Below are 15403 nucleotides of genomic sequence, written 5' to 3'. Positions count from 1 at the left end.
TCTGGTCTTGACTCTACCTGAAGGTTATGATGGTTTCATCATCTATTATGATGCGTTTCGGGCTTATTTTGGTTGTGTTTTCATACAGTATGGCAAGGTGGTTACTTATGCCTTTAGACAGTTAAAGATTCATGAGAAAAACTATCCAACTCATGACTTGGATCTATTGGTAATGGTGTTTGCATTATCAATTTGGCATTACTATCTATATGAGGTCCATGTTGATATCTTTTTTTATTATAAGAGCTTACAGTATGTGCTCACTCAAAAGAAGTATAATCTCAAGCAAAGAAGGTGGCTTGAGTTGCTGAAGAACTATGATATAAATCTTCACTACCATCCAAGTAAAGCTAATGTGGTTGTTAATGCCCTTAGCAGGTTTTCAATGAGTAGCTTGTCGTATGTGGATAAGGATAAGTGGGAATTGGTGAAGGATATTCACCATTTGGCTAACCTTGGAGTTTGTTTCTTGGACTTTGAGCATTGTGGCATGTTTGTGCAACAGATGGCGCAATCTTCTCTTGGTTCTGAAATAAAAGAGAAACAAGTATTAGACCCTCTCTTAGTGAAGATCAAGGATGATGTGAGTAAGCAAAAGGTGATGTCTTTCGAGATTGGTGGTGATGGTATCTTGAGGTAAAAAGGGATATTGTCTGTTTCCAATATTAATGGATTGCGAGGTAGGATTTTGGTTGATCCCCATAAGTCGCGGTATATGGTTCATCCTGGTTTAACAAATATGTATCATGATATCAAGGATATATATTGGTGGAATAATATAAAGTGAAATATAGCCATCTTTATGGCTAAATGTATGGTATGCCAGCAAATGAAAGTGGAGCACATGAGGCTCGGTGATCTATTCCAAGAAATTACACTATCGATGTAAAAGTGAGAGGTAATTAATATGAATTTTATCACCAGTCTTCTGTGGTTGCAAAATCAGTATGACTCTATTTGGTTCATTGTGGATAGGATAACTAAGTTGGCTCACTTCTTGCTAGTAAATACAAATTTTCTGCTAAGGATTATGCAAAGTTGTTCCTTCAGGAGATTGTAAAGTTGTATGGTGCATCTATCTCGATTATTTATGATCGTGTTACTCAGGTCTCATCGTAATTCTAGCCCTTATTTCAGCGTGGTTTGGGTATTAAAGTGAGCCTTAGTACCGTCTTTCACCCGCAGTTGGATGGGCAAGCAGAAAGAACTATTTAGACTCTGGAAGATATGTTGCAAGCCTGTGTAATTGACTTTGGTGGTAGTTGGTTTGACCACTTTTCTCTCATTGAATTTACCTATAACAATAGTTACCATTCTAGCATTGGTATGGCCACGTTTGAGGTATTGTATGGTAGGAGGGGTCGATCTCCTATTGGTTGGTTTAAGGTTGGTGAATCGGATATGTTTGGCCTGATTTGGTTCACCAAGCTATGGAGAAGGTGAAGGTGATTTGGGATAGTCTTAAGACTGCCCGAAGTTACCGAAAGTCCTATAGAGACGTAAGACGAAGGGACTTAGAGTTTAAGATTGAAGATTGGGTGCTCTTGAAGGGAATAATGTGGTTTAGAAAGAAGGGAAACCTCAGTCCTCGATATGTTGGCCAGTACTTGGTTTTAAGAAGGGTTGGTAATGTTACATATGAGTTGGATTTTCCCTCTAGCATGAATTCCATTCATCCGATATTCTATGTGTCCATGTTGCAAAAATATGTGGGTGATCCTTCATTGGTTGTTCCCTTGGAGAATATTGGTATTTTGGATTCTTTGTCCAATAAGGAAGTCTTGGTAAAGATGTTGGATCGATAATTTTTTTTGGTTGCAGACGAAAGACGCAGCTTCAATAAAGGTTCTATGATGGAACCAAAGGTTTGAGGAAGCTACTTAGGAAGCCGAGGAGGATATGAAGTCCAAGTCTCCATTCCTATTCCCTATTCCAGAAATCCTTTCTTGATGTATATATGTATTCTTAACCTCTTTGTTTTCTGACATTGTTAACGGAAATATTGATTTCCTTGGTATCTTTGTTTTCTAACTTAGTTAAAGGTAAGAGTAGAGATGTTTGGTATTTAATCATTCTAGTCAATATCCTGTCCCATCATTTGAGGATGAATGATCCTAAGTGGGGGAGAGTGAAATGCCCCAAACTTTGGCCTTTGTAAATTTCCTGAGCTTTAGGCTCTCTACCCTTGTTACGACTCACATCATGAGTCGTATGGTGTGGATACGAGTTAGGTGACCCTAGTCGTAAGTTAACCATTGTGTTACTGGCCAAGTTCTATCTTGTTTATGAGAGACTCCTCATGAGTCATATGATCATGTGATGGGTTGTTAGGGTCCAGTCGTATGTTGTCCAGTGTCCAAGCCCTTGGTGTTCTATATTGGTCATGACTAGAACATACAAGTCGTATGGTATAGTGATGAGCAGGACTAGGAAGTAGTAAATTAGACAGTGTATGGTGTCCAATTCTCTGTCTTGGTGATGAGTCAATGGCTTGACTCGTAACCAAAGGCAGGATTTTATAGCTTTAGGTTGGGGGTACTTTGGACATTTTCCATCCCAAGCCCTTAAGACCCCACATCTTATAACATCTTTTGGTCATTAATTATACCCATTACAAAATCAAACTCTCTCAAGAAAAATTAGGCTAGGGTTTCTTCAAAGCGGTCATTTAAGGGCTTAAGGATCAAATTCTCTCCGTGAATCTTAATAACTCAGGCATGCGACTCTTCCTTCATTGTTAGTTTACTAAATCACATGTTTAAAACATTGTTCATGAGACATTAATGGTGGTCTTGAAAACCAATGTTGAGGGTTTGAATGAATATTGTTGGGTATTGCTTCTCAAGATTTAACTTATGATTATGCATATTTTAATAAGGGTTTTGCATATGTAGGTGAATAGGAATTATGGTTTAACTAAGGGGTCATGTTTACCCTAGATTTGATGGCTTTTGGTTTTGATAATAGGCATGCCCTCAACCTGTTTGTGAAATTGTCAATGAGAAGGAGCTTGTCACATGTTGAATTGTATTTTAAACTAAGGCATTGGCCAAAGAATGTTAATGATTGGTAAATGGTTTTATGAAGGCCTTGTTGGCCGTAAATTGAATTGAAACACTAAATGGGTCTGAGTCCCTAAAGGATGAAATGAATTGACATCTTTGTTAAACAATGTTTTTGAGTTCCAAGATGATTAATAATGGTTATGGCATATTGTACGCTTGCAAGTAGGGTTGGTATGACGATATCAACGGGATGCCTTTGGTAAGTAATTAGATTAATGGTTGTGTATTTGTAATTATTATTTTAATTGGACTTTAAAGCGGGATGTGTAGCCAAGCCGTGAAAATAGAGTTCAAAAGACTAACACTAGAAGCCACGCTAGCCGATGTGGATGTCTATATGATTGAGAGGTTTGAGTCCCCCGAACTAAATATATGAATTAGATGTTCGAGTCCCGCATATTGTATACATTTGTACTTAAGTCACCTTAACTATTTTGGGAGGTTCGAGTCCCCCATAAAGGCATATACAGATATGGATATTCTCTGGTTCGTGCGGCTACACGCACTGGGCCCTTCCAGTTAGGGAAGAGCTGGGCCCATATAGCCCGTGGGTGCATTGCTTATGACGGTTATGCTACACAGGCCAGGTTAAGTTTATCGAAGTTCATGCTAAGCCTTGATCCCTGCCCCAGCATATGGTATTTATATGTACATATATTTCACATGATATTATGCATTGAATGTTGTATTGGTTTTGATCTATCATCATGGCATTATTTTTTTCTCTATTCCTGAGTTACATGTTTGCGCTCCAACCGCTAACCATCTTCAGATGTTGTATCCCCTACGCGATGCAGGAACTGACCATACTTCTACCTCTCCTGCTTAGTGACTTGGATTCGGGATAAGCTAGTGAGTCAGATTGAAGTAGTGAGCTTCTATCCTTCGGAACACCCTAGTTCGTATAGTGGTTTCCTTTTTATATTTTGACTATATTTGGTATATTGGTTTTGGCTAATGTCGAAGGCATGTCCCAAAATTTTATTAACTTTCAGTTATGTAGAGGCTTTGTCGGACTACAATGGACTTGGGTGGTTTGGTTGATTGTTTTGATGATGGGCGGTTGTCCATTGCCGGTGGTTGGTATAGACATATCATTAATTATCCTTAGTTTTGCTATGTGCTATCTTCTTATATGTTTGGAATTCATTCAATAATTGAGGGTGTACCTTTGGCTTGGTTAGGTAAATGGGGTATTCTCTGGTCCATGTGGGACTTGAGTTACCCGTCATGGTTAGGCTCTAGTTCGAAGCGTGACGATATGCTAATGAATGAATAAGGGATATATGTGTCTCTCTCTCCCTCTGTATGTGTGTGTGTGAGAGAGGGGGTGTATAAGTGATAGGGATATTTTAGTCATGAAAAAAATTAATTTTTTGTTTCTGCTTTTACTTTTTTTGAAAAGAATTTTTTTTTGTTTTTTTCCGGAGGCAGGAAAACTGTTTCTTCTTTTTAAAAATATTTTTACAAGTTTATCAAACCCCATTTTTTAAAAAAAAAAATAGTTTTTTAGGAAAACAACAATCTCAAATGGGCTATTAATTTTTATTAGAAATTAAAGATAAGACTAATCATCACTAAGATTAAAATAATTGTTATGATTTTGAATTTGAAAATTAATCAAGCATGAAATTATATCTTGATAATTTGATAGCACTCTTGTATATATTTCGGTCACGCATTTGTTAGTTTTAAAATATTAATTTACATTTATGAGATATTTATATACATCATATCTAAGAAAACTTCAAATATTATTACCCCCTGAATTTGTCACGTTTTATTCATGGTACACCTGAACTTTAACTTGTCCTAAGTACCCCCCGAACTTGTTGTTTTCCAACATCCGTGACCCCTTTTTTGCTGATGTGGAAAAATATTTGAGTTTAAACTTCATCACGCGCATGATGGAGTTATTTTTTTCCCAAATCAGTATTTACAATGATAAAAAAATAAAAAAAAACTCTATTTTTGTTATGAAATATAAAATACGAACAACAAGAATAGAGAGAGAAGAGAGAGTAATTCTTATTTCTCTTGAGGGATTCTCTTGATGGGTTAATTACAATGAAGGAAACTCCCTTTTATTTATAGGAAAAAAGTAACCTTGGGGTTTCAAGCTTTTCCATAAATAGACATTCACTATATATCGTAAAGTAGGCATTCACTATATATGGTAAAGTAGACATTCACTATATATGGTATTATATTTATAACACTTCCCCTTGAATGTCTAATTGATAGATAATATGCCTTGTTAAAATCTTACTATAAAAAAATTTAGTGGAAAAAAAATCTAGTGAAGGAAAAGAGTACACATCTCTAACAATACACATATAGGCTACCTCATTACAAACCTTATAAGAAAAATTCAGTGGGACAAAACCTCATAAGAAAAAAAGAGTACAACGCGTATTAACCCCCTAATGAGAACATCCTTGAACCTTTGCATCCCAATCTTATGCACCATCTTCTTGAAAGTTTTGGAGGATACTTGGTGAATAAACCAGCCACATTGTCACTTGAACGCATTTGTTACACGTTAATATCACCATTCTTTTGTAACTCATGTGTATAGAAAAACTTTGATGAAATGTGCTTTGTTCTATCTCCTTTTATGAATCCTCCATTAAGATATGCTATGCATGCTGCATTATCTCTGTATAACATTCTGGGTACATTGTCACATTTCAAATCATATTTTTCTCAAATGAGATATATCATGGATCTTAACCATACACATTCTCGGCTTGCTTCATGAATAGCTATTATCTCAGTATGATTTGATGAAGTGCTAGATAGACTGCTTTGTATATCTTCAAGATATGAAAGTATTCCCATATGTGAACACATTGTATGTTTAAGACCGAGATTTATATGGGTCAGATAAGTACCCAACATCAGCATAACTAACAAGTTCAAGACTGCAAAAATAAGCCCATATTGATACTTTCTTTTAGATATAGTGATATGTGTTTGATCTCATTACAGTGTGTCCTAGTAGGAGCAGAACTATACCTTGCTAACAAATCAACCGAAAAGGCTACATCAAGCCTTGTATTATTCCCAAGATACATTAGTACATCAATTGTACTAAGATATGGTACTTCAGGACCAATTCAAATTGGTATATTTCTCATTTCAACAAATAATCTATTGTTTTTGAAAACTCTCCAAGATTTCCAACAATTTTCAAGCTATAAGCTTATATAATATAAGAATTATAAATAAGTTTTTCAGAAACTTTTATATGCTTCAAACATTTTGAATCCTCAAAAGTTCTCATGTAAATTTTATTAAGTGAGAATATTCAACATTTCATGGGTGACATCTTCAAGTTTTTGGATTGCAAATCAAATAAGTTTAATGCTTACGAAGATGCATCCTTTCATGTCACTTGATAAATGTTTCTACATCAGCATGCTTAAATAAACATAGAATTCAGATCCTTATAATCTTTTACAATACTACACTAATATTGTATAAAAGACATCGTTAATGATATATCATTTTGTATCAGTTCATAGTGTGACATAATATTTTGAGATCTCACCACTTCATTATTTTCAGGTACCTGAACCTCTTATAACATTTCATGAAGTGTTATGTCGTAGGCTCTTTAAGAGCACATTGCCTTCTTATTATGATTATTTGCTCTTTATTTTTCAAGGATTATTTCAAGTAACCGATTGGTCTACTATGCTTCATGCATGCGTAGACTTTGTCATTTAAAAACACAAAATAGAAGCAATTGCAGCTTAAATATGAGATGCTTTTGGCATTTGACTTGAATTATCCTTTGAATAAGGATCTGATGATAATTCCTAAGATATTTCTTCTCTACTTATATTCTCCCTCTTTATGTTAGGAAAACTAACATACATCCTTCATCTTCATTGGGGAATTCATCTTTGTGCTTTATGGTATATTCATTAATCGTATACCTCACATCAAAATTATTAGATGGACAATGTGTAGTTCCTGACTTAGAACCAACTTTGAGAGGGAATTAATCATAATTTATTGGTTTTATATATGCAAGTGCTATTGTATGCAACATATCTTATTTCAAACCATCACATGAAGCTTTATTATCATTAGCAATGGTTTAGCTATTTATCGATGGCATTCGGTGCTAAACCATCATCATCAAGATGAATTATCTTGATTACACAATATGAAAATTATGCTCTTAACTCAATTTTATTGAGCAAGCAACTTTATGAATGTCAAACTGCAGGTTGACAATAAACGTACAGGTGATCATCTTATATCGATGCATCTTAATAGATCATATGACTCGTGAACGAGCCCATATTCACCTCTTATACTTTTAAGATTTTAAGGGATCCAATACCAAAATTAGTTGGTCCAACTAACTTATCACGAGAACAAGCACCATTAAAAGTAATGAATAGTTTTCTAATTATTCAATATATGTTCAATACTCAGTATGCACATCTTTGGGATGTTGCAATCGTTCATGTCAATTTATGAAATTTTATTCTAGCAAACTCTAAGTTTACCATGACATGTACCTTTTAATGTAATAAATGTCAAATTTACTATTACATGAATAAATTTCAGATTTACTACTTCAGAAGTAGATTTCAAAATAAATTTTCTCAATTATTCTGCCTCTTTCAAATGTGAGTTGTGATACCATCACAATCAAGTGCACAGTTGTATTAATAAGCTTCTTATTCCTCAGGGATGGAATATAATTGTGCCTTAAGCCTATCAAATTCTGATAGCTTATAACCTCTTTCATGATATTGCTACTTGAGGGGCAAATAGAGGTATACATATAATATGGAGAATTTTTCTCTAACATATCTTATGATCATAATAATCGTATGCAAATATCATCACTTTTGATGATCATTATCATATTGTCCCTCCATATGTATTTCATGCATTCAATCACTTATTTTCTTTCAGACATATTATACAATGCTACCACATTCACTTCAGAGAATGAAGCATATTCAATGGGAAATTTCTTATTTTTTCATCAAAAATACATTATTTTGTCTTAGCCATCATAATATCATCAATATGGTGTATTGAGATTCAAACTCAATATCTTATCCATACCAAGGCGTCTTAGGCTATAACTCAATAAGACTTGAACCCAACATCTTTTCATCATAGTGCATTGGAACTTTTAATCTGATGTCTTACTCTCTTAATGAGATGAAACTTAAATTCATCATGATATCTTTTAGCAATATTGTTCTTCATGAACAAATTTAATTTAAAGCATAAGTGGTTCTAAATCAGTTATTTTTTCTCAAATCCAACAATAATTGTAGTATTAATAGCAAAAGACAATTAACATAAGAAATTACTAACCTTGAAATTACCTTTAGATTTATAATCTCACCTTGTTTGGCAGAATCTCATGCTGATAACACGTTATAAAATAATAAAGAATAAACAAGAAGAGTAGAGAGAGAATAAAGAGTAATTCTTATTTCTCTTGAGGGATTCTTTTGATGGGTTAATTACAATGAAGGAAACCCCCTTTATTTATAGAGGAAAACTAGCCGTGAGGTTTCTAACTTTTCCATAAATAGATATTTACTATATATGGTAATGTAGACATTCACTGTATATGGTAAAATAGACATTCAGTATATATGGTATTATATTTCAACAATTTTCCTTTAATTTTTTTTAAAAAATCAACTATCCCTCTTCCTATTTACTATCCCTCTTCCTCCATTACTTCCAATCTAAAAAAAAAATTATTTTATTGCTTCTACTTTATCTACTTATTTATAACTCCATGAATTATAATAGGAGACTTGTGTGTACATGTGGGTCTCCTCCAATTGTGAGAATGTCATGATCGGATGATAATTTCGGACGTAGATTCCTCGATTGTGTGCATTATGTTGTATGTAGTTATATTGGTTATCGATTTTTAGTCCCTAACGATTTAATTTTTGATTTAACCGATAAGAAAATACTCATAAAATATAAAAAGTAGTAACTAACATGAAAAAAAACCGAATCTTAGTTGCAACCAAAATCCTACTTTTATATATATATATATAAAATAATAATTTTGTGTAATCTTATTGGGTTATCGGTTTACCCAATAACCCAATAAAAAAATCAAAATCGAACTAATAACCTAATAATTTTTTTTTACAAAATCATTAAAAAAATCGTTAACCCAATAACGATAAATCAATAACATTTTTATCGGTTTAATTTTCGTACACCCCTAACTTAAATTGCAATTTCTTACCCCATTAATTATAATAAGAAGTGTATTTGTGCATGTGAGTCTCCTCAAAATCCTAATCGAAACACTAATTGACAACTATGAAACACTAACTGGAAAAAATAATTTCATATTTTTAACACACAAAAAAAATATAATTTTTTTAGATAATGGCTTACTTGATCGATGAAAATTCAACCTTTCACTATTTTGGAGTAGAGAAAAACTAAAAAATATAATTGTTTTTGAGAGATATCGGATAATTAAGCGTAAAAGTGGGTTATTTTTAATATAGGATCAATATAAGGAAAGTGGATGGTATTTATCCACGTGGAAAGACCCGTAGGCATTTTTTTCCACGTGTATGTATGTGTTTTACACGCTATGGTCTATCAGCTGAAAAGGATCATGCGATGTTGCAAAACAACAAGTTTGGAAGGATACTTAGGACTAGTAAAAGTTCAGGTGAACCATGAATAAAACGTGACAAGTTCATGGGCAATTAATACTTCTCTCTTAGATCTATAATAAAAGGTAAATATGATGTTAGTTGTAAACAATAATATTAATCCAAATGTGAAAATTTTGACATTTATTATCCATTGTAGAAAGTTTACCCGACAAAAAAAAATTAATATACATTAAGATGTGCTTATTATTAAGCCCTAGCATTGCATTCAATTAATGAAATTTGATTTACCAAAAAAAAAAAAAATTAATGAAATTTGATAAAAGAAATTCACTGACAATATATTTTTTAAAACAGAGCTTTTAGTTAATTGCAACAATGTTGTGACTTTTTATTAATAAATAAACAATACCTTAATAACTTTATGTATGCGTTAGGTACTATCGTGTCAGGTCTTAAAAATTTTAAATTAAAATTTTATCTTCTAATCTTAAATTTAAATTTAAAATAACTTATCATATGAGACTTTTTATTTATAAAAATTAAAAGTGAAGTATTATTTTCCAGCAAAGCCCATTAACTCTACTTTAATCAGATGAAGTACAATGTATGAACCTTCATCAATCTCATCAATATAATAAATATAACGTAATGAATCTTAATCAAAATCACGTTATATTTATTCACAATATTTATTGAATATTTTAAACCTTGATTTGAACTATACAAAAAAAAAAAGGAGACGAATGTGAATGAAAAAGAGTTGATGTGAAATTTATATTTTTTTAAAGGGAAAAGATATCATTTTCATCCTATACTATACAAGGAAAGTCTAACACACACCTAAATTATATAAGTGACCTATTACACACCTTAACTATATAAAAATGATATTATTAGCTCTCTGCGACCCTCATTCTAAGGCGTGTGTGTTACACTTATTTTAGGCACGACCAGCCTATTAAATAACAAAAGTAAACGACTAAAAACATTAAGGAAAAAGGCATCGTTTCCACCCCAAATTATAATCGAAAAGTCGAATCCACACCTAAACTATATAAGTGACCTATTACACACCTTAACTATAAAAAAGGTACTTTTTACTGATGTGGTGCTGACGTGGCAGCGCGTGTAAAACACTACACCACATGCAAATGGTGGTAGCCTGACAGGGTGTAAATAGTTTCACTTTTTTATAGTTTAGGTGTGTAATAGGTCACTAGTATTGTTTAGGTGTGGCTTCGACTTTTCGGGTATAGTGTGGGGTGGAAAGGATGTCTTTTCCCTTTTTTAAATATTGATTTAAATTTATTCGATGAAGCATCGCACGTACATTTATATTGAAATATGCATTCAAAAATTTTATATTTCAACTTGAAACCTAGAAATGTTTTACAATAGATTTTAAAATCTTATCTTTTAACTTAATTAATTTAATGTTGTCAAGAAATGTCTTGAATAGTCTTAATTAGCAAACTGACATATAATTGTGATATTGTTTGGTTTGGAGTTTAAGGTTTGCTAAATGCATTCTAAATTCAAAAGTTAAAGAAGACTTACCGTATGAACTTTCTGGAGATATTGGTTAAATGTCATAATTGAACGGCATAAAGAATTAATAGAGAATTAACTCAATTAGCCATAAAATTTACATCACATGATATAACCGCATAAAGTCATCAATTCAAGACAATTGTTGAAAAAATGTATGGTGACATCAAAAAAATATTAAATGGTGCTAATGGGGTTTGAACTCACCTTTGCAATAGAAGAGAGGCCTTAACAATGATCCATCTATCACTGGGCAAAGTAATAATATTTGTCAATGGGTTAGCACTATATAATTATATACATATATTCAGAATTTAATAATATAAATATAGAATTTACGTAAAAATTATTGGGTTCGCTCGATAAATGACATGCAGGAGAAGTTACTTTAAAGAGAAAACCTCATTTCACTTATATATATATATATATATATATATATATACATATATATATGTATATATATATATATAATGTATTTGTGTGTGCATGTCATTTGTCATGGATGAGACTCGGAGTGGGAAGTTAGAATGTGAGAGGGAGTGGGTTTGGGAAGTTTGATTGGCAGTTTCTCTTTTGTATTTGTTTTTCTTGGTTTGCAGGCTATTTGATTTATATTTTTATCTTTTTTTATTTTTATTTTTTTAAAGATAAAAATATAGCATCTAAGGGTGTGGCCTAGTGGTTCAATGAAGTTGGAATGAGCACCATGAGATCTCAGGTTCAATTCCCAGCAGAGACAAACACTAAATATTTTATTCCCATCTGTTCTAGCCTTAATGGACGGAGTTACTTGATACCTGTTGCTGGTGGGAGGTGGCAAGTATCCCGTGAAATTAGTCGAGGTGCGCACAAGTTGACTCGGACACCACGGTTATAAAAAAAAGATAAAAATATAAATATAAGGGAAAAAAATTATTTTAGTCCCCGTGTTATGAACTTATTATTATTTTGGTCTATGTGATAATTGACTTCTCACCTTTGACATTTAATAAAGAAAATTGAATTATTTTAATTATTTACTAATGATGATTAATGATTTGAACAGACTTACAACTACTGTTAAGGGTAAACACGATATTACAAATATTTCTATTATAAAATAATAATTTTTTTTAATCATTTTTTCTGAAAAGGAAAAAAGATTAGGAAATAAATAAATATTATAAATAAAAGTGAAGAGATAGTCATAAAAGGAACTACCTGGATCTTCAAGAAAAAACGTCATGTTTGAACTGAACTTTGGGAAAGGCAAAACAAAAATGTTGAGCCCTCCCAACTTTAAAGTTAAATCTCTTGTTGTTCTTGTTAAGGTGAGCTGCATAAAAATAGCAAAAGTCACCATCTACAAGAATTTAAGGTGATCCAATTCTTTTATATCAAGGTAAGCTTCCTAAGTTCAAAACATATTCTCAATAATCAGTATTTAATGGGTTGTACCTCGCAAAGAGATTAATACCACCATCTAAAAATCAATTACTGAAAACAAAACTTTAGGGTGCTACTGTTCTTCACAAACAAGCTGGAAGAAACTTTTTATAAAAAAAGGCTTGTCATCTTGCTACTGCTCTCCATCCGAACATATTCAACATTTTGGATAATTTTCGTGCCCTTAATCTTGGACAATCTATCGCAACTAGATACATAGAGCTTTGGCAGTGTCCTGTAATTAGACATAACTAAACTTTCAATTGGAAAATCTGCTAGAGCTTCATGCAAATTAGGAGAAAGTACTCAGAGCATTTGATGACTCTTGCAATTATTTAGAAAAAAACATTGTATCTTAGATGGGTTGTGAAAGTGGGATGATGGGAGAATGTAAAAATCCTTTTATCCTAAATTTTATGTGTTCAAATTCGTTGCATTTTGAAAATTGTATGATTCAGAGATGCTTTCAAGGGAAACAAGATAAAGATGGTATGTTTATATTGAATGTACGATTTTCTTAAATTCTCCCAGGGTTAAAATTATGCTTTTGCAAACTGAGAGGATTTTTGCTTATGCATATGGCCTGAACCAATCATAGGTATGAAATATGATAATTTGATGTACAATGAAAATAATAGATGCAGTTGAAGTTTGTATTGAAATAATAGAGACAAACATTAGGTGATTTCTTCCCATCTGTGCTGGCCTTGATGGACAAAGTTACTTGTTACTAGTGGGACAAAGTTAAAAAATAGAATATTTCATACCCTTTTCTATTGAGTATTTATTTTTTTATTTTCCTCTCTGTGTAGGTCCAACTACGGTTAACGTTCGTATAACTGGACTTATCCTGGACATCATGGGTTTCATTTGGTGAGCAATATTTGTTATAATTTGAACTTTACTGCTTTTCTTATGTCCTTGTCCTTGTTTTAATTGTTGGTGAATTTCGGTTAATGTTACGCTTTGGCTTGATTTTCATTGTGTTGTAGCATGAATATGGTGATGCTATGAATTGATATATGTCTACAGGTTAGCTTCTGATCTAGTTTCAAATTTCTGCTAATTGGAATGTTGGTCAATTAGAACTCCTCTAGTAATATACCAAAAGATTTTTTGGAATTGTTCTAGTAGCTAGTTGGAAATGACGTTTTCACTTCAAGTTTTGCTGGTACTAATTTGAAATTTATTCCTTTTTGTTTTATTGTAGGAGCCCATTTCAATCCTAAAGATTTGACATATGGAGCTCCTGGATATGAAATTCGTCATGCAGGTGACCTGGGAAACATAATAGCCACAACCAATGTCGATGGTAATGTACTTGTTTTCTATTTTTCATATCACATTGACTCTGTTTTTGTTTGTTAATATGGATGATGACTTTCTGTATTCTTGCTTATGCTTACTGCATGAAGGTGTGGCTAAAGCAATAATTATTGATAATCAGGTTGTTACATCTACTTTTTCTGATCATTCTATCTCGCTTTGTGTGCTCTATGTTTGTTATTGTTATAAGATTATGATAATTTACTGACTCTACCTTTTGTACACCAAGTAGATACCATTTACAGGTCCAAACTCAATTGTTGGAAGAGCACTTGTAGTTCACGAGCTTGCGTATGAGCTCAGAAAGGGTAAAAGTTCTGCATTTTATATATTGATCCATTTAATCAGTGGATTTGAAAACTTTATTTCTGTGAGTGTATCAAATTGATTTGCTATACTACGTTTATATTTCGACATGTGGTAAGGAGAAAAACTCTTTCTCCCCTTCCCCTGCTGCTCTCTCCTAATTCTTTTGTAATTCTGGTCAGCTATTGTTCTTGCTAAATGCCAGTTCCAGGTAAAATCAGAAAACTTAGCTTGGTATTGCTTAAGCCTTTAGTTACATGGTGTTTATAATGGTAAAAGATAATCTTAAGAGCTTGTTTTACAAGTGTTCCTTGACTAAAACTGTGACAACATTCAATGTTTAGAACTTTATTGGGCTAGGAAACAAATGTCCATTTTCCAAAAAAGGGAGATGCATGCTTAAGACCAAATTCAATATTCTAATTTCAAGGCCAAATCGAGTTTCAAAACAAGAATTATCAATAAAAGCATTGAACAAGATTCCTAGGTACACGATCATGTCCTTAGAATGTGAAAACAACTAGCTATGAGTTTTTTTGGGCATTTCATCGAGCACTTGGTGTGTACACCCTATTTCTATCATATTTGAACACAATTTGGGTACTCAAGACTTTCCCAAGTGTGTGCACACCGTATACAACAGCTAACCATACCACCCAAGTATAATTAATAAAGATTAATCATGAAAATCATAGTATTAGGACACACCTATCACATGTATTCTAAGGCCTACAAACGGGCAATGTAAGAGAGAATTCAAAGAATATACCAGATGAGGGATGATGAGGGATTATGAGTGGATGCTAAGACTATTTTTGGATGTCAACACACAACCCCAATTGGATGTAATTTTGAGAGAGAATTTAAAAAGGGAGTGTGTAGGGGCAAATAGTAGTCAGATGGTCTTTTAACCAGACTTGACTGCCATCGTGATCCATGTCATGCGATTGCGGACATGTGGCTACCGCGATTGTAGTGGCTCAGGTGCCACGATCGTGGTAACTTAGGTCATTTTTGGTCCTCTATTTTCCCCTGTTCAGTCAACTACACTGAAATTTCACACTTTCCTCTGTTCAGCCTTATTCA

The 15403-nt window shown here is 32.9% G+C and overlaps 1 pseudogene; it reads left to right on the top strand.

Annotated features, from left to right (window-relative positions):
* The first annotated feature begins 505 nt into the window (after positions 1 to 505).
* Positions 506 to 14532, top strand: LOC124899509 (annotated as a pseudogene).
* The last annotated feature ends 871 nt before the right edge of the window (positions 14533 to 15403 follow it).

The sequence above is a fragment of the Capsicum annuum genome, chromosome 6, assembly GCF_002878395.1.
Source record: "Capsicum annuum cultivar UCD-10X-F1 chromosome 6, UCD10Xv1.1, whole genome shotgun sequence".
NCBI lineage: Eukaryota > Viridiplantae > Streptophyta > Magnoliopsida > Solanales > Solanaceae > Capsicum > Capsicum annuum.
The sequence above is the reverse complement of the archived record's forward strand: the minus strand, read 5'-3'. Positions and strand labels throughout refer to the sequence as shown.